A 21,407-nucleotide genomic window follows, 5' to 3' on the forward strand; every position below is an offset into this window, starting at 1 on the left:
AAACACGAGGGAGAAGTACGTTTTCCATGTGTGGTAGGAGGAGTCCGCCTGGGAGAGACGAACCGGCACCCACTCGAAGATGTTGAGCCTGCGGATGTCGTTGACGTCGGGAGGGTTGGCGTCGGCGAACGGGTTGGAGTTGGTGGACGCGGAGGAAGTGACTGACGACATGATGAGGCGACTCGGTGGCTTAGGCCAGCGGCAGCAGCGTTTTGCGAGGCGAGCGGGTACTGACGAGGCGAGCAAACGAGGCGTGTGGCGTGCGTCCGATCAGACGGGACGGGCAGCTGGCAGACGAGGTTGGCGCGTAGCGGCGAGCAGCGTGCTGGCAAGCGCACGTAGCGGCTGGCGGCAAGCGCGCATAGCGGCTGGCGCATAGCATGCGAAGCGAGCGTGCGCTGGTCTCGGGAAGGGAAGCAGCGGCGGGCCGGGTAAAGGAGCGGGATGGGAAGCGGCGGCGGCGGCATGGAGGAGTGCGGCGGCGGCGGCGGCGGAAGCTAGGGTAAAAGTCTAAACCTAAAAACTGATACCATGTAGATGTATGAATTGCACGATATATTGATTCGGTGCAATGTGCACAGTATATATAAATACAAGGTGGGGCCTCTACCTCAATCTATACAACAACCTAGAGAGGTGGGCTTAATGTACTGTTGAATATATGGTTTGTGCATGTATATTGTATAGTCCGGCCCACCTCCTAGTCATTGTATAGTTGAGGTTGTGGCCCACCTTGTACTCCATATATACATGCGCTATGCACCGATCAATACATCGAGTTGCATTGTCAAAATATTCGTTTCCAACATGGTATCATACCTACGATCCTAACCCTAACTCCTGCCGCCGCCACCGCGATCCTATCGCCGCCGCCGCGTCTCCTCGACACCGCGCTGCTGCCCCCCTATGTGTCGCCGCCTCGCGCTTCCGCCCGCACCCGCAGTGCCGCCACCCGCGTCACGCTGCCATCCCTCCCGCCGCGCCGCTTCACCACGCGCCGCCGCCCTCCCCTCTCGGCCATGGCCTCCCCCGGTTCCACCGGTACCACCCGCAGCCAACGCACCAACCCCTTCGACGGCCCCGATCCCGTCGTCATCCGTGATCTCAATATCCTCGCTCGGGTTCCCGTCGTCCTCGATCAACTCACCTCCACCTACTATGCTTGGAAGACGTACTTCTCCCTTGTGTTCCGTGAGTACAATCTCCGGGATCACATCGATGGCTCTGTGGACTCCCGCTTCATGGAGGACGATGAGGAGTGGACGTCCATCGACGCCACTCTGATCCGCTGGTTCTACACCACCATCTCGAAGGACCTCTTCCACACGATGGTCTCCGCCTATGATGACGCTCACGCCATTTGGACTAAGCTCAATGGCCTCTTCACCGACAACGAGCTCCAACGCAAGGTTTTCTTGCACAGCAAGTTTTTTGGGTGCCAGCAGCTTGACTCGTCGGTCGACGATTATTGCATGCGCCTCAAGAAGCTTGTCGACGAGCTCCGTGACCTTGGCGAGAAGGTCTCCGACGAGCTCCTCCTCAGCACTCTCATCGCCGGCCTGAACGAAGACTTCGGGAACGCCGCCTCCAATATCCCTCTCATCACCAACCCGACCTTCGCCAAGATCGTCACGTACCTGAAGCTGGAGGAGAAGAGGATGCGGATGTCGCGCGCCCGGGCCACCCATACGGCTCTCACCGCCGGAACCCGCGGCGGTGCGCTGCCCACCGCTCCGGCTCCCCCGCCGCGGCCCGCCCAGGGGCCCCACCACGTGCAGCCGCCGCCCGGGTTCCCATATCCCGCGCCACCGCAGGCCCCTCCGCCGCCCCCCGCCGAACAGCAGCAGCGCCGGGGCGGGCGTCGCGGCCGAGGTAGCCGCAAGCAGCAGCAGCAGCTGCCAGCTGCCCATGGCGGGCGCCGCGCCAGCCGCAGCACCCGCTCCCGCCGATGCCCTGGCAGGCTGGCCAGAACCCCTGGACGGGGGTTGTTCACGCATACTCCATGCCCATACCGCGCACCCCCGTCCCCGGTGTTTTTGGCGCCCGCCCGGCCCCTCATCAGGCTTTGTACGCGGCCCCTCAGGCATATCCGCCGGCGCCGCTCTACGGCCCCTCGGCGGCCTATGGGCTACCTCCGGCCGGTGGGCTCGTGGCGCCGCCGCCACAGCCTCTGTCGTCGGCCCCGGCCCTCCTGCCGGCACCATGGGACCCCGCGTTGCTAGCGGCCCTCCACACCGCCCCCACGCCACAGCAGTACACCGGCGGTGGCGACTGGTACATGGACACCGGAGCCACGGCTCACATGGCCGCCAACCCCGGTAACCTTCTTACCGCTCACCCTGTTCACACTGCTACTCGCATTACCGTGGGCGACGGTTCTTCCATGCCCATCACTCATGTCGGCCATGCTACTTTTCCTTCTAACTCCGTTCCATTACATCTTTCTAACGTACTCGTTTCACCTGACATCATTAAAAATCTTGTTTCTGTTTGTTCTCTTACACGTGAAAAACACTTAGCAACCGAACCGGTATCTAATACCCTGGTGCTACTAGGAGTACTAGTAAAGTACACATTAACATAATGTATATCCAATATACTTCTATCGACCTTGCCAGCCTTCTCATCTACCAAGTATCTAGGGTAATTCTGCTCCAGTGGTTGTTCCCTTTATTACAGAAGCACTTAGTCTCGGGTTTGGGTTCAACCTTGGGTTTCTTCACTTGAGCAGCAGCTGAATTGCCGTTTCATGAAGTATCCCTTTGTTCCCTTGCCCTTCTTGAAACTAGTGGTTTCATCAACCATCAACAATTGATGCTCCTTCTTGATTTCTACTTTCGCGGTGTCAAACATCGTGAATACCTCAAGGATCATCTTATTTATCCCTGATATGTTATAGTTCATCACGAAGCTCTAGCAGCTCGGTGGCAATGACTTTGGGGAAACATCACTATCTCATCTGAAAGATCAACTCCCACTCGATTCAAGTGATTGTTGCACTCAGACAATCTGAGCACAAGCTCAACGATTGAGCTTTTCTCCCTTAGTTTGCAGGCTAAGAAAATCGTCGGAGGTCTTATACCTCTTGACATGGGCACGAGCCTGAAATCCTAATTTCAGCCCTCGAAACATCTCATATGTTCCGCGACATTTTGAAAACGTCTTTGGTGCCTCTACTTAAACCATTTAACTGAACTATCACGTAGTTATCAAGACGTGTATGTTCGATGTTCGAAACATCCACAAACGACGTTTGGGGTTCAGCACACTAAGCAGTGCATTAAGGACATAAGCATTCTAGTGTCCGCATAATCGCTACTGTCAACTTTCAACTATATTTTCTCTAGGAACATATCTAAAACAGTAGAACTAAAGCGCGAGCTACGACATAATTTGCAAAAGGTCTTTTGACTATGTTCAGGATAATTGAGTTCATCTTATGAACTCCCACTTAGATAGACATCCCTCTGGTCATCTAAGTGATCACATGATCCGAGTCAACTAGGCCGTGTCCGATCATCACGTGAGATGGACTAGTCATCATCGGTGAACATTTTCGTGTTGATCGTATCTGCTATACGACTCATGCTCGACCTTTCGGTCTCCGTGTTCCGAGGCCATGTCTGCACATGCTAGGCTCGTCAAGTTAACCCTAAGTGTTTTCGCTGTGTAAAACTGTCTTACACCCGTTGTATGTGAACGTAAGAATCCATCACACCCGATCATCACGTGGTGCTTAGAAGCGACGAACTGTAGCAACGGTGCACAGTTAGGGGAGAACACTTCTTGAAATTTTGTAAGGGATCATCTTATTTACTACCGTCGTCCTAAGTAAACAAGATGCATAAAACATGATAAACATCCCATGCAATCAAATAGTGACATGATATGGCCAATATCATTTTGCTCCTTTTGATCTTCATCTTCGGGGCTCCATGATCATCATCGTCACCGGCATGACACCATGATCTCCATCATCATGATCTCCATCATCGTGTCTTCATGAAGTTGTCACGCCAATGACTACTTCTACTTCTATGGCTAACGCGTTTAGCAATAAAGTAAAGTAAGTTACATGGCGTTCTTCAATGACACGCAGGTCATACAAAAAATAAAGACAACTCCTATGGCTCCTGCCGGTTGTCATACTCATCGACATGCAAGTCGTGAATCCTATTACAAGAACATGATCAATCTCATACATCACATATATCATTCATCACATCCTTTTGGCCATATCACATCACATAGCATACCCTGCAAAAACAAGTTAGACGTCCTCTAATTGTTGTTGCATGTTTTACGTGGCTGCTATGGGTTTCTAGCAAGAACGTTTCTTACCTACGCAAGACCACAACGTGATATGCCAATTGCTATTTACCCTTCATAAGGACCCTTTTCATCGAATCCGTTCCGACTAAAGTGGGAGAGACTGGCACCCGCTAGCCACCTTATGCACCAAGTGCATGTCAATCGGTGGAACCTGTCTCACGTAAGAGTACGTGTAAGGTCGGTCCGGGCCGCTTCATCCCACAATACCGTCGAAACAAGATTGGACTAGTAACGGTAAGCATATTGAACAACATCAACGCCCACAACTACTTTGTGTTCTACTCGTGCAAAGAATCTACGCAATAGACCTAGCTCATGATGCCACTGTTGGGGAACGTAGCAGAAATTCAAAATTTTCCTACGCGTCACCAAGATCTATCTATGGAGAAACCAGCTACGAGTAGAAGGAGAGTGCATCTACATACCCTTGTAGATCGCTAAGCGGAAGCGTTCAAGTGAACGGGGTTGATGGAGTCGTACTCGTCGTGATTCAGATCACCGATGATCAAGTGCCGAACGGACGGCACCTCCGCGTTCAACACACGTACAGCCCGGTGACGTCTCCCACGCCTTGATCCAGCAAGGAGAGAGGGAGAGGTTGAGGAAGACTCCATCCAGCAGCAGCACAACGGCGTGGTGGTGGTGGAGGAGCGTGGCAATCCCACAGGGCTTCGCCAAGCACCATGGGAGAAGAGGAGGAGGGAGAGAGGCAGGGCTGCACTGACGAGAGATCAAATCATGTGTTATGGGCAGCCCCATGCCTCAATATATATAGGGGGGAAGGGGGCTGCGCCCCCTTTAGGGTTTTCCCACCCCCTAGGGGCGGCGGCCAGCCCTAGATGGGTTTTGGGGTGCGGCCAAGAAGGGGGGGAAGGAGTCCATCCTCCCCAAGGCACCTCAGAGGTGCCTTCCCCCTTGAGGACTCTTCCCTCTAGGGTTCCCTAGGCGCATGGGCATCTTGGGGCTGGTGCCCTTGGCCCATGTAGGCCAAGGCGCACCCCCTACAGCCCATGTGGCCCCCCGGGGCAGGTGGCCCCACCCGGTGGGCCCCCGGGACCCTTCCGGTGGTCCCGGTACAATACCGATGACCCCGAAACTTGTCACGATGGCCGAAACAGGACTTCCCATATATAAATCTTTACCTCCGGACCATTCCGGAACTCCTCGTGACGTCCGGGGTCTCATCCGGGACTCCGAACAACATTCGGTAACCACATACAAGCTTCCTTTATAACCCTAGCGTCATCGAACCTTAAGTGTGTAGACCCTACGGGTTCGGGAGACATGTAGACATGACCGAGACGTTCTCTGGTCAATAACCAACAGCGGGATCTGGATACCCATGTTGGCTCCCACATGTTCCACGATGATCTCATCGGATGAACCACGATGTCAAGGACTCAATCGATCCCGTATTCAATTCCCTTTGTCTATCGGTATGTTACTTGCCCGAGATTCGATCGTCGGTATCCAATACCTTGTTCAATCTCGTTACCGGCAAGTCACTTTACTCGTTCCGTAACACATCATCCCGTGATCAACTCCTTGGTCACATTGCGCATATGATGATGTCCTACCGAGTGGGCCCAGAGATACCTCTCCGTTTAGACGGAGTGACAAATCCCAGTCTCGATCCGCATAAAACAATAGATACTTTCGGAGATACCTGTAGTGCACCTTTATAGTCACCCAGTTACGTTGTGACGTTTGATACATCCAAAGCACTCCTACGGTATCCAGGAGTTACACGATCTCATGGTCAAAGGAAGAGATACTTGACATTGGCAAAGCTCTAGCAAATGAACTATACGATCTTTTGTGCTAGTCTTAGGATTGGGTCTTGTCCATCACATCATTCTCCTAATGATGTGATCCCGTTATCAACGACATCCAATGTCCATAGCCAGGAAACCATGACTATCTGTTGATCACAACGAGCTAGTCAACTAGAGGCTCACTAGGGACATATTGTGGTCTATGTATTCACACGTGTATTACGATTTCCGGATAATACAGTTATAGCATGAATAAAAGACAATTATCATGAACAAGGAAATATAATAATAATACTTTTATTATTGCCTCTAGGGCATATTTCCAACAGTCTCCCACTTGCACTAGAGTCAATAATCTAGTTCACATCGCCATGTGATTAACACTCACAGGTCACATCGCCATGTGACTAATACCCAAGAGTTTACTAGAGTCAGTAGTCTAGTTCACATCACTATGTGATTAACACTCAATGAGTTTAATGTTTGATCATGTTGCTTGTGAGAGAGGTTTTAGTCAACGGGTCTGAACCTTTCAGATCCGTGTGTGCTTTACAAATCTCTATGTCATCTCCTAGATGTAGCTACCACGCTCTATTTGGAGCTATTCCAAATAACTGTTCTACTTGGAGCTATTCTAAATAATTGCTCCATTATATGTATCCGGTCTCTCTACTCAGAGCTATCCGGATAGGTGTCAAGCTTGCATCGTCGTAACTCTTACGACGAACTCTTTTACCACCTCCATAATCGAGAAAATTTCTTAGTCCACTAGTTACTAAGGATAACTTTGACCGCTGTCCTGTGAGCCATTCTTGGATCACTCTTGTACCCCTTGACTGACTCATGGCAAGGCACACTTCAGGTGCGGTACACAGCATAGCATACTGAAGAACCTACGTCTGAAGCATAGGGGACGACCTTCGTCCTTTCTCTCTATTCTGCCGTGGTCGAGCTTTAAGTCTTAACTTCGTACCTTACAACTCAGGCAAGAACTCCTTCTTTGACTGGTCCATCTTGAACACCTTCAAGATCATGTCAAGGTATGTGCTCATTTGAAAGTATTATTAAGCATTTTGATCTATCTTATAGATCTTGATGCTTATTGTTCAAGTAGCCTAATCCAGGTTTTCTATTGAAAAACACTTTTCAAACAACCCTATATGCTTTACAGAAATTCTACATCATCTCTGATCATCAATATGTCAACAACATATACTCATCAGAAATTCTATAGTGCTCCCACTCACTTCTTTGGAAATACAAGTTTCTTATAAACTTTGTATAAATCCAAAATCTTTGATCATCTCATCAAAGCGTACATTCCAACTCCGAGATGCTTACTCCAGTCCTTAGAAGGATCGCTGGAGCTAGCATACCTTTTAGCATCCTTAGGATCGACAAAACTTTTCTGATTGTATTGCATACAACCTTTCCTCACGAAAACTGGTAAGGAAACTCGTTTTGATATCCATCTGCCAGATTTCATAAATACAGCTAATGCTAACATGAATCCGACGGACTTTAAGCATCGCTACGGATGAGAAAATTTCATCGTAGTCAACTCCTTGAACTTATGAAAAACTTTTCGCCACAAGTCGAGCTTTATGGACGGTGACATCACCATCCACGTCCGTCTTCTTCTTAAAAGATCCATTTATCTCAATGGATTGCCGATCATCGGGCAAGTCCATCAAAGTCCATGCTTTGTTCTGATATATGGATACTATCTCGGATTTCATGGCTTCTAACCATTTGTCGGAATTCGGGCCCACCATCGCTTCTCCATAGCTCGTAGGTTCATTGTTGTCTAGCAACATGACCTTCAAGACATGATCACCTTACCACTCCGAAGTAGTACGTGTCCTTGTCGTCCTACGAGGTTTGGTAGTGACTTGATCCGAAGTTTCATGATCAATATCATAAGCTTCCACTTCAATTGGTGTAGGTGCCACAGGAACAACTTCTTGTGCCCTGCCACACACTAGTTGAAGAGACGGTTCAATAACCTCATCAAGTTTCCACCATCCTCCCACTCAATTCTTTCGAGAGAAACCTTTCCTCGAGAAAGGACCCGATTCTAGAAACAATCCCTTATTGCTCTCGGATCTGAATTAGGAGGTATACCCAACTGTTTTGGGTTTCCTATGAAGATGCATTTTATCCGCTTTGGGTTCGAGCTTAATCCTGAAACTTTTTCACATAAGCGTCGCAGCCCCAAACCTTTAAGAAACGACAACTTAGGTTTCTCTAAACCATAATTCATACGGTGTCATCTCATCGGAATTACGTGGTGCCCTATTTAAAGTGAATGTGGTTGTCTCTAATGCCTAACCCATGAACGATAGTGGTAATTCGATAAGAGACATCATGGTACGCACTATATCCAATAGGGTGCAACTATGATGTTCGGACACACCATCACACTATGGTGTTCCAGGCGGTATTAATTATGAAACAATTTCCACAATGTCTTAATTGTGTGCCAAAACTCGTAACTCAGATATTCATCTCTATGATCATATCATAGACATTTTATCCTCTTGTCACAATGATCTGCTACTTCACTCTGAAATTACTTGAACCATTCAATAATTCAGACTTGTGTTTCATCAAGTAAATATTCTCAACATCTACTCGAATCATCTGTGAAGTAAGAACATAATGATATTCACTGCATGCCTCAGCACTCATTGGACTACACACATCAAAATGTGTTACTTCCAACAAGTTGCTATCTTGTTCCATCTTACTGAAACCGAGGTTTTTCAGTCATCTTGCCCATGTGGTATGATTTGCATATCTCAAGTGATTCAAAATCAAGTGAGTTCAAACGGTCCATTTGCATGGAGTTTCTTCATGCATATATACCAATAGACATGGTTCGCATGTCTCAAACTTTTCAAAAATGAGTGAGTCCAAAGATCCATCAACATGGAGCTTCTTCATGCGTTTTATACCATTATGACTTACATGGCAGTGCCAGAAGTAAGTGGTACTATCATTACTATCTTATATCTTTTGGCATGAAAATGCGTATCACTACGACCGAGATTCAATAAACCATTCCTTTAGGTGCAAGACCATTGAAGGTATTATTCAAAATAGAGTAACCATTATTCTCCTTAAATGAATAACCGTATTGCGATAGACATAATCCAATCATGTCTATGCTCAACGCAAACACCAATCTCGGTGGTAGAGGGAGCGTGCGATGCTTGATCATATCAAACTTGGAAACACTTCCAACATATATCGTCAGCTCACCTTTAGCTAGTCTCCGTTTATTCCGTAGCTTTTATTTCGAGTTACTAACACTTAGCAACCGAACCGGTATCTAATACCCTGGTGCTACTAGGAGTACTAGTAAAGTACACATTAACATAATGTATATCCAATATACTTCTATCGACCTTGCCAGCCTTCTCATCTACCAAGTATCTAGGGTAATTCTGCTCCAGTGGTTGTTCCCTTTATTACAAAAGCACTTAGTCTCGGGTTTGGGTTCAACCTTGGGTTTCTTCACTTGAGCAGCAGCTGAATTGCCGTTTCATGAAGTATCCCTTTGTTCCCTTGCCCTTCTTGAAACTAGTGGTTTCATCAACCATCAACAATTGATGCTCCTTCTTGATTTCTACTTTCGCGGTGTCAAACATCGTGAATACCTCAAGGATCATCTTATTTATCCCTGATATGTTATAGTTCATCACGAAGCTCTAGCAGCTCGGTGGCAATGACTTTGGGGAAACATCACTATCTCATCTGAAAGATCAACTCCCACTCGATTCAAGTGATTGTTGCACTCAGACAATCTGAGCACAAGCTCAACGATTGAGCTTTTCTCCCTTAGTTTGCAGGCTAAGAAAATCGTCGGAGGTCTTATACCTCTTGACGTGGGCACGAGCCTGAAATCCTAATTTCAGCCCTCGAAACATCTCATATGTTCCGCGACATTTTGAAAACGTCTTTGGTGCCTCTACTTAAACCATTTAACTGAACTATCACGTAGTTATCAAGACGTGTATGTTCGATGTTCGAAACATCCACAAACGACGTTTGGGGTTCAGCACACTAAGCAGTGCATTAAGGACATAAGCATTCTAGTGTCCGCATAATCGCTACTGTCAACTTTCAACTATATTTTCTCTAGGAACATATCTAAAACAGTAGAACTAAAGCGCGAGCTACGACATAATTTGCAAAAGGTCTTTTGACTATGTTCAGGATAATTGAGTTCATCTTATGAACTCCCACTTAGATAGACATCCCTCTGGTCATCTAAGTGATCACATGATCCGAGTCAACTAGGCCGTGTCCGATCATCACGTGAGATGGACTAGTCATCATCGGTGAACATTTTCATGTTGATCGTATCTGCTATACGACTCATGCTCGACCTTTCGGTCTCCGTGTTCCGAGGCCATGTCTGCACATGCTAGGCTCGTCAAGTTAACCCTAAGTGTTTTCGCTGTGTAAAACTGTCTTACACCCGTTGTATGTGAACGTAAGAATCCATCACACCCGATCATCACGTGGTGCTTAGAAGCGACGAACTGTAGCAACGGTGCACAGTTAGGGGAGAACACTTCTTGAAATTTTGTAAGGGATCATCTTATTTACTACCGTCGTCCTAAGTAAACAAGATGCATAAACATGATAAACATCACATGCAATCAAATAGTGACATGATATGGCCAATATCATTTTGCTCCTTTTGATCTTCATCTTCGGGGCTCCATGATCATCATCGTCACCGGCATGACACCATGATCTCCATCATCATGATCTCCATCATCGTGTCTTCATGAAGTTGTCACGCCAACGACTACTTCTACTTCTATGGCTAACGCGTTTAGCAATAAAGTAAAGTAAGTTACATGGCGTTCTTCAATGACACGCAGGTCATACAAAAAATAAAGACAACTCCTATGGCTCCTGCCGGTTGTCATACTCATCGACATGCAAGTCGTGAATCCTATTACAAGAACATGATCAATCTCATACATCACATATATCATTCATCACATCCTTTTGGCCATATCACATCACATAGCATACCCTGCAAAAACAAGTTAGACGTCCTCTAATTGTTGTTGCATGTTTTACGTGGCTGCTATGGGTTTCTAGCAAGAACGTTTCTTACCTACGCAAGACCACAACGTGATATGTCAATTGCTATTTACCCTTCATAAGGACCCTTTTCATCGAATCCGTTCCGACTAAAGTGGGAGAGACTGGCACCCGCTAGCCACCTTATGCACCAAGTGCATGTCAATCGGTGGAACCTGTCTCACGTAAGAGTACGTGTAAGGTCGGTCCGGGCCGCTTCATCCCACAATACCGTCGAAACAAGATTGGACTAGTAACGGTAAGCATATTGAACAACATCAACGCCCACAACTACTTTGTGTTCTACTCGTGCAAAGAATCTACGCAATAGACCTAGCTCATGATGCCACTGTTGGGGAACGTAGCAGAAATTCAAAATTTTCCTACGCGTCACCAAGATCTATCTATGGAGAAACCAGCTACGAGTAGAAGGAGAGTGCATCTACATACCCTTGTAGATCGCTAAGCGGAAGCGTTCAAGTGAACGGGGTTGATGGAGTCGTACTCGTCGTGATTCAGATCACCGATGATCAAGTGCCGAACGGACGGCACCTCCGCGTTCAACACACGTACAGCCCGGTGACGTCTCCCACGCCTTGATCCAGCAAGGAGAGAGGGAGAGGTTGAGGAAGACTCCATCCAGCAGCAGCACAATGGCGTGGTGGTGGTGGAGGAGCGTGGCAATCCCGCAGGGCTTCGCCAAGCACCATGGGAGAAGAGGAGGAGGGAGAGAGGCAGGGCTGCACTGACGAGAGATCAAATCATGTGTTATGGGCAGCCCCATGCCTCAATATATATAGGGTGGAAGGGGGCTGCGCCCCCTTTAGGGTTTCCCACCCCCTAGGGGCGGCGGCCAGCCCTAGATGGGTTTTGGGGTGCGGCCAAGAAGGGGGGGAAGGAGTCCATCCTCCCCAAGGCACCTCAGAGGTGCCTTCCCCCTTGAGGACTCTTCCCTCTAGGGTTCCCTAGGCGCATGGGCCTCTTGGGGCTGGTGCCCTTGGCCCATGTAGGCCAAGGCGCACCCCCTACAGCCCATGTGGCCCCCCGGGGCAGGTGGCCCCACCCGGTGGGCCCCCGGGACCCTTCCGGTGGTCCCGGTACAATACCGATGACCCCGAAACTTGTCACGATGGCCGAAACAGGACTTCCCATATATAAATCTTTACCTCCGGACCATTCCGGAACTCCTCGTGACGTCCGGGGTCTCATCCGGGACTCCGAACAACATTCGGTAACCACATACAAGCTTCCTTTATAACCCTAGCGTCATCGAACCTTAAGTGTGTAGACCCTACGGGTTCGGGAGACATGTAGACATGACCGAGACGTTCTCTGGTCAATAACCAACAGCGGGATCTGGATACCCATGTTGGCTCCCACATGTTCCACAATGATCTCATCGGATGAACCACGATGTCAAGGACTCAATCGATCCCGTATTCAATTCCCTTTGTCTATCGGTATGTTACTTGCCCGAGATTCGATCGTCGGTATCCAATACCTTGTTCAATCTCGTTACCGGCAAGTCACTTTACTCGTTCCGTAACACATCATCCCGTGATCAACTCCTTGGTCACATTGCGCATATGATGATGTCCTACCGAGTGGGCCCAGAGATACCTCTCCGTTTAGACGGAGTGACAAATCCCAGTCTCGATCCGCATAAAACAATAGATACTTTCGGAGATACCTGTAGTGCACCTTTATAGTCACCCAGTTACGTTGTGACGTTTGATACATCCAAAGCACTCCTACGGTATCCAGGAGTTACACGATCTCATGGTCAAAGGAAGAGATACTTGACATTGGCAAAGCTCTAGCAAATGAACTATACGATCTTTTGTGCTAGTCTTAGGATTGGGTCTTGTCCATCACATCATTCTCCTAATGATGTGATCCCGTTATCAACGACATCCAATGTCCATAGCCAGGAAACCATGACTATCTGTTGATCACAACGAGCTAGTCAACTAGAGGCTCACTAGGGACATATTGTGGTCTATGTATTCACACGTGTATTACGATTTCCGGATAATACAGTTATAGCATGAATAAAAGACAATTATCATGAACAAGGAAATATAATAATAATACTTTTATTATTGCCTCTAGGGCATATTTCCAACACAAAGGCTACCGCTGCTATGATCCTATCTCACATCGGGTCATCACTTCCCGACACGTTTACTTTGGTGAGATGGTTTTTCCGTTTCAGTAGGTACCTTCGGATGTTGCGGCCTTGCCCGCTCCTGGTGACGGCCGCTCGGGCGCTTCTCGCGGGCCGCCTCCTGGCTTTGAGGGTGCCTCCCGTGCCCCGGGTCGAGTTCCTCCCCGACTGATTTCCTTCGGGGCTGCACCCCTCCCGGCGCCTGCGACGCCCCCTGCGCCACCATCGGCGCGGGCCTCCTCGGCGCCCCCCGCGCCCTCGCTGGCGGCCTCGCCCGCGGCGGCCTTCCCCACGCCCTCGCCGGCGGCCTCGCCCGCGGCGGCCTTCCCCGCGCCCTCGCCGGTGGCCTCGCCCGAGGCGGCCTCGCCCGCGGCCTCACCCGTGGTCTCACCCGCGGCATCAGTGGCGGCGGGCTCTTCTTCGTCCTCGCCCGTCGCCCCGGACTCGCTGCACCGCCCGATGACTCGCTCTCGGGCCGGTACCTTCCGCTCGAGTACGCGGTACACCAGCGATGAGTATCTTCTCGCTGCTTCCGTCTCTGAGCCGTCCCCTCTCCTATCGTCAGCTCGAGCCGCCCTTCGGGACCCTCATTGGCTCGCTGCAATGCAGGAAGAGTTCGATGCGCTCCAACGGAACCGCACCTGGCAGCTTGTCCCTCGGCCACCTCGTGCCAACATCATCACAGGCAAGTGGGTCTTTCGGCATAAGACTCGTCCCGACGGGACTCTCAAACGCTACAAAGCTCGCTGGGTGGTTCGAGGCTTTCGGCAACGTGCGGGCGTGGACTTCACCGACACTTTTGCTCCGGTTGTTAAACCGGGCACGTTTCGCACCATGCTTCAGCTGGCCGTCTCCCGAGCTTGGCCCGTGCATCAGTTGGACGTCTCCAACGCCTTCTTGCACGGCCACCTCGCCGAGCAGGTGTTCCTGTGAGCAGCCCACCGGCTTTGTCGACGCCACACATCCGGACCATGTGTGCTTGCTCTCCCGTTCTCTTTACGGGTTTAAGCAGGCGCCTCGGGCCTGGTACCAGCGCATCGCTGCCTTCCTGCAGACGCTCGGATTTACATCGACCCGCTCCGACGCGTCCCTCTTCGTGTACCATCACGGGGTTGACACGGCCTACTTGTTGCTCTACATCGACGACATCATCCTGACGGCTTCCACTGTCGCGCTTCTCCAGCGGCTTACTGCTCGTCTTCGCGATGAGTTTGCCCTGAAGGACTTGGGGCCCCTCCACTACTTCCTCGGCATTGAGGTGGTTCGACGGCCAGATGGGTTCTTTCTGCACCAGCAGCGTTACGCCCATGAGCTTCTCGATCGTGCCGGCATGCTTAACTCAAGCCTGCTCCCACGCCTGTTGACACCAAGGCCAAGATTTCAGCTCTGGAGGGCTCTCTCGCATCCGATGCGGCCTTCTATCGCTCCATTGTGGGTGCCTTGCAGTACCTCACTCTGACATGCCCCGACTTGCAGTATGCCATTCAGTAGGTCTGTCTTCACATGCATGATCCGCGTGACTCTCACTGGACCTTGGTGAAGCGTATCCTCAGTTACATACGCGGCACTATGTCCATGGGACTTACACTGACGGCCTCCGCCTCTAACGACCTTGTCGCCTACTCTGATGCGGACTGGGCTGGCTGCCCGGACACATGGCGCTCCACTTCGGGGTACTGTGTCTACCTTGGGCCGTCTCTGATCTCTTGGTCTTCCAAGCGACAGCCCACAGTCTCTCGCTCGAGTGCCGAGGCAGAGTATCGGGCAGTGGCTAACGCCGTTGCCGAATGCTCTTGGCTTCGTCAGCTGCTCCAGGAGTTGCTTTGTGATGTTCACAAGGCCACACTCGTCTACTGCGACAACGTCTCCGCCGTGTACCTCTCCGCCAACCCGGTCCATCATCGACGAACGAAGCACATTGAGCTCGACATACACTTTGTTTGTGAGCAGGTGGCCCTTGGGCGCATCCGGGTCCTCCACGTCCCGACGGCGCAACAGTTTGCTGATGTTATGAAAAAAGGACTGCCTACTTCTGTTTTCGAGGAGTTCAGGTCTAGTCTTTGCGTCTCCGGCGACGCTTCGACTGCGGGGGGGGGGGGGGGGGGGGGGGTTGAATATATGGTTTGTGCATGTATATTGTATAGTCCGGCCCACCTCCTAGTCATTGTATAGTTGAGGTTGTGGCACACCTTGTACTCCATATATACGTGCGCTATGCACCGATCAATACATCGAGTTGCATTGCCAAAATATTCGTTTCCAACATGTACAAAAGACAATATACATGCACGAATATCATACTCAACAACTATGAACCATATACAGATGTATCTAGATGCATTTTAGAGTATAGATTCATTCATTTTACTTCGTATGTTGTCCATAGTAGAATCTCTTCAAAGACTTATATTTAGGAATGAAGGAAGTATTTTGCATGTGTCGTTTCAGGTGGAGAAACTCTTCTGGGCAAGCTCTCTTCTCGGTTTCTTCCCCAGTGTGGTGGGGTTTGATGGCAGCTATGTTGTGCTCCTTTGCTGGCTAGTGTCGCTCGGATGCTTTGCATGCCCGGCAATGGTCTCCATGCGAAACCACGAATTGGGGGTTCGAGTTTGTTGATTAGGAGCTTTGAAATGGCTACGGTGGGATAGTTTACTTAGGGCAGGGCTGGTGCATCATATCTTGACCTATATCCACTACATTAAATAAATATTTAGATATAGCAGTCTCCGTGATAGTGCACTATACGTCTAGTATTGTTTCAAAAATAAGTCATTTTGATGCATTTGGTGAGAGAAAACTTATGAGATATCTGGATTTGATGTTAAGATTAATATCAAAATTAAGATATGGTTGATTTCTCTTTCCTCATTAAATAAGATGCTACATCAGATCTTTGACTATGAAATGATACGGCTAACCGTAATGGGAGTATCATATATAACTACTATAATGCATACCAATTAAGCAATTTTGACGAGGCTGCATAGAATTAAATGAAGAAAGAGATGGTCGAGTATCATATTATGATACTATATCATAATAAATAATATTCTTTTATGTGGCATGCATCAATAAATAAGATATGATACTATTCTATAATATTGTGCATTATAGAAATAATATCATATACTAATATTATGTGCATGATACTGATACATGATACCACTACAACCAGCCTACTAAAATATAAGCATTGAAAGTGCATGGAAATTGTTTACACATTCAATTTGGGACGATTAAGCATTACATCTGATCGAACGTATATCTCTATTATTTTATGAGGCAAACGTACATGTCACTCCATCGATCCTCATTTCTTCGGCGCGAGAACACAACAAAGGATCCATCTGGTATCGGTGGGCGTTGATAGATACATGATCCAGCAAAATGCTATGTGGGTTCAACACCACTTGGGCAATCTTCAACACCAAAACAAACGGTGCCGCCTCTTTGTTTGTTTCAAACAATAAATGAAGAAAAGGTGCCGCCCTCAGTTTCCACGCTTCTCCGGTGTACATATATACAAGCCATCGCCGAGTGCAGCCAAGTGTTTTCGAGATGGGTTCATATGTCATAGATGCACTACCACGTATGCCCTCAGCGCTCTTCATTTCAGCCCGACATAAACTTGAAGAGGATTTCATCTGATCGAACATATATCTCTATTATTTTGTGAGGCAAACGTACATGTCACTTCATCGATCTTCATTTCTTTGGCGCGAGAACACGACAAAGAATCCATCTGGTATCGGTGGGCGTTGACAGATACATGATCCGGCAAAATGCTATGTGGCTTCAACACCACTTGGGCAATCTTCAACACCAAAACAAACGGTGCCGCCTCTTTGTTTGTTTCAAAAAAAATGAAGAAAAGGTGCCGTCCCCAGTTTCCACGCTTCTCCGGTGTACATATATACAAGCCATCGCCAAGTGCAGCCAAGTGTTTTCAAGATGGGTCCACATGTCATAGATGCACTACCATGTATGCCCTCAACGCTCTTCATTTCAGCCGGCATGAACTTGAAGAGGATATATATACCCCCACGGAAAAACATTTTAGGATCGAACGGAGCTTGGCACTTCACTCCACTCACAGACTGCGGTGAGAGTATAGTGTACAGTACTAAGTAATCTTGCAAGGTATCATGGGCATCCGCACGGCCACCCTGCTCCTCGCCGGCCTCGCGTGGTGTGGCGTGCTCGTCGCCGCCGCCGGCGTGTTCAACGTCAAGGACTACGGTGCTCGAGGCGACGGGACCACGGACGACACCAAGGTACGTACGCACGCACGCACGCGCGCGCGCGATGCCGGACTTGCCGTCGCGCTCTCCATCGAAATAACTCAACCTACGTGACGGATGTGAGTTGGTTTTCTGTACTGCATGGGAAGGCGTTCATGGACGCATGGACGGCGGCGTGCGGCGCCAGAGGCTGGTCGGCGACGCTGCTCGTGCCGGCGGCCAAATCCTTCCTCGTCGGCCCCACCAGGTTCAGCGGGCCCTGCGCCTCCAGCAGAATTATCGTCCAGGCACGCATGCACCGTTCGTCTTTCCTGATCTCGTCTTAGGTCTGGTCCGTGGCTTCCATGACTAGGCCTCATCTGACGGTCAGAAATCCTGCGGCCTTTCTTTGGCTGTCGTAGGTCATGGGCACGATTACGGCGCCGCCGGCGCGCCCATGGAGCGAGAAGAACTATTGGCTGATGTTCTACCAGGTCCACGGGCTCACGGTTACCGGCGGCAGCACCGGCTTGCTCGACGGCAGAGGCGGGACGTGGTGGGGCGATAAATGCAAACGCCATGCTGTGAGAGCCCAACTAACCTCTTGCAAGAAAGAACGAAAATCTTTTCATTCCTCCTTGCATTTGAGTTTTTTGATTTATTTGTCAAATCTTCGTCTGAGAGAAAGTACTTAATTGTCTATAATCTTTTCTTTCAGGACTGTATCTCTAAGGCGCCGACGGTTAGTGCAAATGTGTAGAAAGCAAGTACACTGTCTAGGTAACTAGCATTCGCTAATCAACCTGCATGTAATGTAACCTCATTGCGTACGTGCCACCGCATGGATCGATACAGGCCTTGGTGGTCATGAACTGCGCCGACGTGGAGCTGAGCCAATTCAGCAGCAAGAACAGCCCGCAGATGCACATCGCCGTCAGCCAGAGCAGCAAGGTCCACCTGACGCAGCTGACCATCACCGCGCCCTGGAACAGCCCCAACACCGACGGCGTGCACATCGACCGGAGCCAAGACGTCCGCGTCACCAGATCGACCATCGGCACCGGCGACGACTGCATCTCCATTGGCCCCGGGAGCTAATTCGTCACCGTGGACGGAATCGTCTGCGGCCCCGGCCATGGTGTAAGGTACCATAAAATGGGTTACAAACTTACAATACGGAGTCTTCTTCCATCTGCATTTTCTATTTACCATGCACCCCAAGAAGAGGAGTAAAATGACGTGATTGTGTTTCTTGGCTAGTGTGGGGAGCCTTGGCAGGAAGGGAGCAACCGAATCCGTGGAGTACATCGACGTAAAAAACGTCCAGTTCATCAATACCGCGAATGGAGCAAGGATCAAGACGTGGCAGGTACTAAAGTGCTAGCCAGTGTATCGACACGCCATGAAACCAAGCTGAAACCGGCCTTCTCTTACTAACGAAGGAGCTGATCATCTGATTTTGACGCCTGTTTCTTCGCACTGCAGGGTGGGAAAGGTTACGCGAGATCCATCTCCTTCACCGACATAAACTTCACCAACGTGGACCATCCTGTGGTCATCAACCAGTTCTACGTAGACCGCCGCGATGTCCCAAACATGGTAGTAGTGCATGTGTTTATTAACTGTTGGACGATCTGTATACGTGTGGAGCAGCTAGTACTACCAAGTTTCCCCAACTATAAGTATTTTCGTACAGAGGGAGTACTAATGTTTGTGCATCTTCTGATTGGTCTTTATTTGCCGTAGGGGGCGGTGGCGCTGAGCAACATAACGTCACTGGTGGAAAAAGGGCCTTTGGTCGCGGTTCGCAACTGCCATTAGTCGCGGTTGCGCAACCGCGACCGAACGGGCGCGACTAAAGGCCCCCCCCTTTAGTCGCGGTTGCTTAAGAACCGCGACTAAAGGCCCGTCCACGTGGGCGCCAGGTGGCCGTCGGGGCGGAGGACCTTTAGTCGCGGTTCTTCTGGCCAACCGCGACTAAAGGCCGCCGCAGGTTTAGGGTTTTAGCCCCCCCCCCCCTTAAACCTGTTTTCTGTTTAATTTGTATTGTTTTATTTCTTTTGTGCTTTATTTTAATTTTGAAGGAGTTTCATATATTCTACGGTACTACATACATGCATATGAATGTACAATTTCAAATAAATTTGAAATTAGAACCAAAAAGAATTCAAGAGGAATATACAATATATATTCAATATCATCGGATGACCATATACAATTTTGAACAAGTTTCCATACATGATTTAATGCATATAAAGTTCTACGTCCTCGTAATAGTGTTCTCCTTTAGGATGGAGGACTTCCCTGCTGAACCATCCAGCTAGTTCCTCTTGAAGTGGTCGGAAGCGAGCTTCTGGACTAAGCATCCACCGGAGGTTATTCCTCTGAGCATTGGTATCACTCGGAACCCGCTCAGAGGTGTATCTCCGGATCATCTCACAGACATAGTATTCACATAGATTGGTCTCCGGTGGCTGAATATCCCCAGCATTCTTAGCCTTTAACATTTTGAATTCTAGCTCTTTTTTGAATTCACCGACCTTTGTATCTACGAACCGTCTCCAAACCCTACGAGGCAAAGAAAATTAAATGAACAAGAGAGTTATTAATTAGTTACTTGATATTAGGAAATGAACGAAATAGGCCGATCGATATAGAGCGCAAATGAATGAAAATAATTACTTCTGCAGCATTCTTCTCATGCCGCCCCAAAGCTTTGGATCCATATTCACAGAGTCGTGGACGAGACATTCTGAGGTGTTAACTTTAATTACTAGCAGAATCCAGTGGAACCTGCGGACACGATACATGCACAGTACGTCATGCATAACTCATCGATTAGCCGGCCACATACCATGCATGGAGTAAACAAAAGAGAATGTGCTCAAGACAGAAACACTCACTCAAAATGGTAAGGAAATAGAATATCACTTTTGAGTTCCTGCTTTGTAAGAAACTGCCACAGGTCTGCCTCCACGTCGGCGGGGTAACGCTCCAACACATGTCCATTAACGATGTGTGGGTCAATGAACCCAACATCATGGATGTTCCTTACTCTGCATTCCTTAATCTTCATTCTGCATGTATAATAGCGGACACAACAATATAGTTAGGACATATATATAGTGCAGGCAATATGAACGAGATGGGGTAGAAATTAATAAATCACTTACAGAACGTAGCAACTGATGATAGATTTATCGAGCTCGCGCAGATTGAAAAGCTGGAACAATTCACTCAGTTCAATTTGTACATAGTAATGTTTGAAGTGATGCTCATGTCTAACTTCCGCATAAATATATTCTTTGGCGTTTTTATTTTTTATGTAACCCTTGTACCATTTCAGCAGACCTTTCATTTGTGGAGGTAGATCCTTTTCCTGCGCAGGCTCGACGAGAGGCCCATTCTTGACATATGTAATTACTACCTCCTTCACTGGCGCCTCATCAAGGCCTAACAGTTCACGAAGAGTAATACCTAAGTTGGCCGCTTGTTCTCTGGCACTCGTTACAGTCAATCCCTGTGCTGCCGCAGCTTGTATGATCTCGGGGGCATCCGGACAGAAGGCTTCCACTATAAGCGGGGCAATCGATTGTTTACTTTGTTCCCCGAGCTGGGCAACTTGTTTCCCGCTTTTTTTACTTTCGGCCTTCTCCCGCTCTTTGTTCTCCTTGAACATGAGTGCCTGCCTGCGAAGTTCACGTGCATAGTCGTTAGGCAGATTCTTCGCGGCTTGGGACGGTGTGCTCAAAAATGACTTAGCCCACTTCTTTTGCTCATCAGAAAATACTGGCTTGGGCTCGGGCT

General features: G+C 48.9%; 1 pseudogene; it reads left to right on the plus strand.

Moving 5' to 3' along the window:
• The first annotated feature begins 1,241 nt into the window (after window positions 1-1,241).
• LOC123191817 (uncharacterized) lies at window positions 1,242-19,446 on the plus strand (annotated as a pseudogene).
• Window positions 19,447-21,407: the final 1,961 nt, after the last annotated feature.

Source organism: Triticum aestivum, chromosome 2A, assembly GCF_018294505.1.
Source record: "Triticum aestivum cultivar Chinese Spring chromosome 2A, IWGSC CS RefSeq v2.1, whole genome shotgun sequence".
In the NCBI taxonomy this organism is placed as follows: domain Eukaryota; kingdom Viridiplantae; phylum Streptophyta; class Magnoliopsida; order Poales; family Poaceae; genus Triticum; species Triticum aestivum.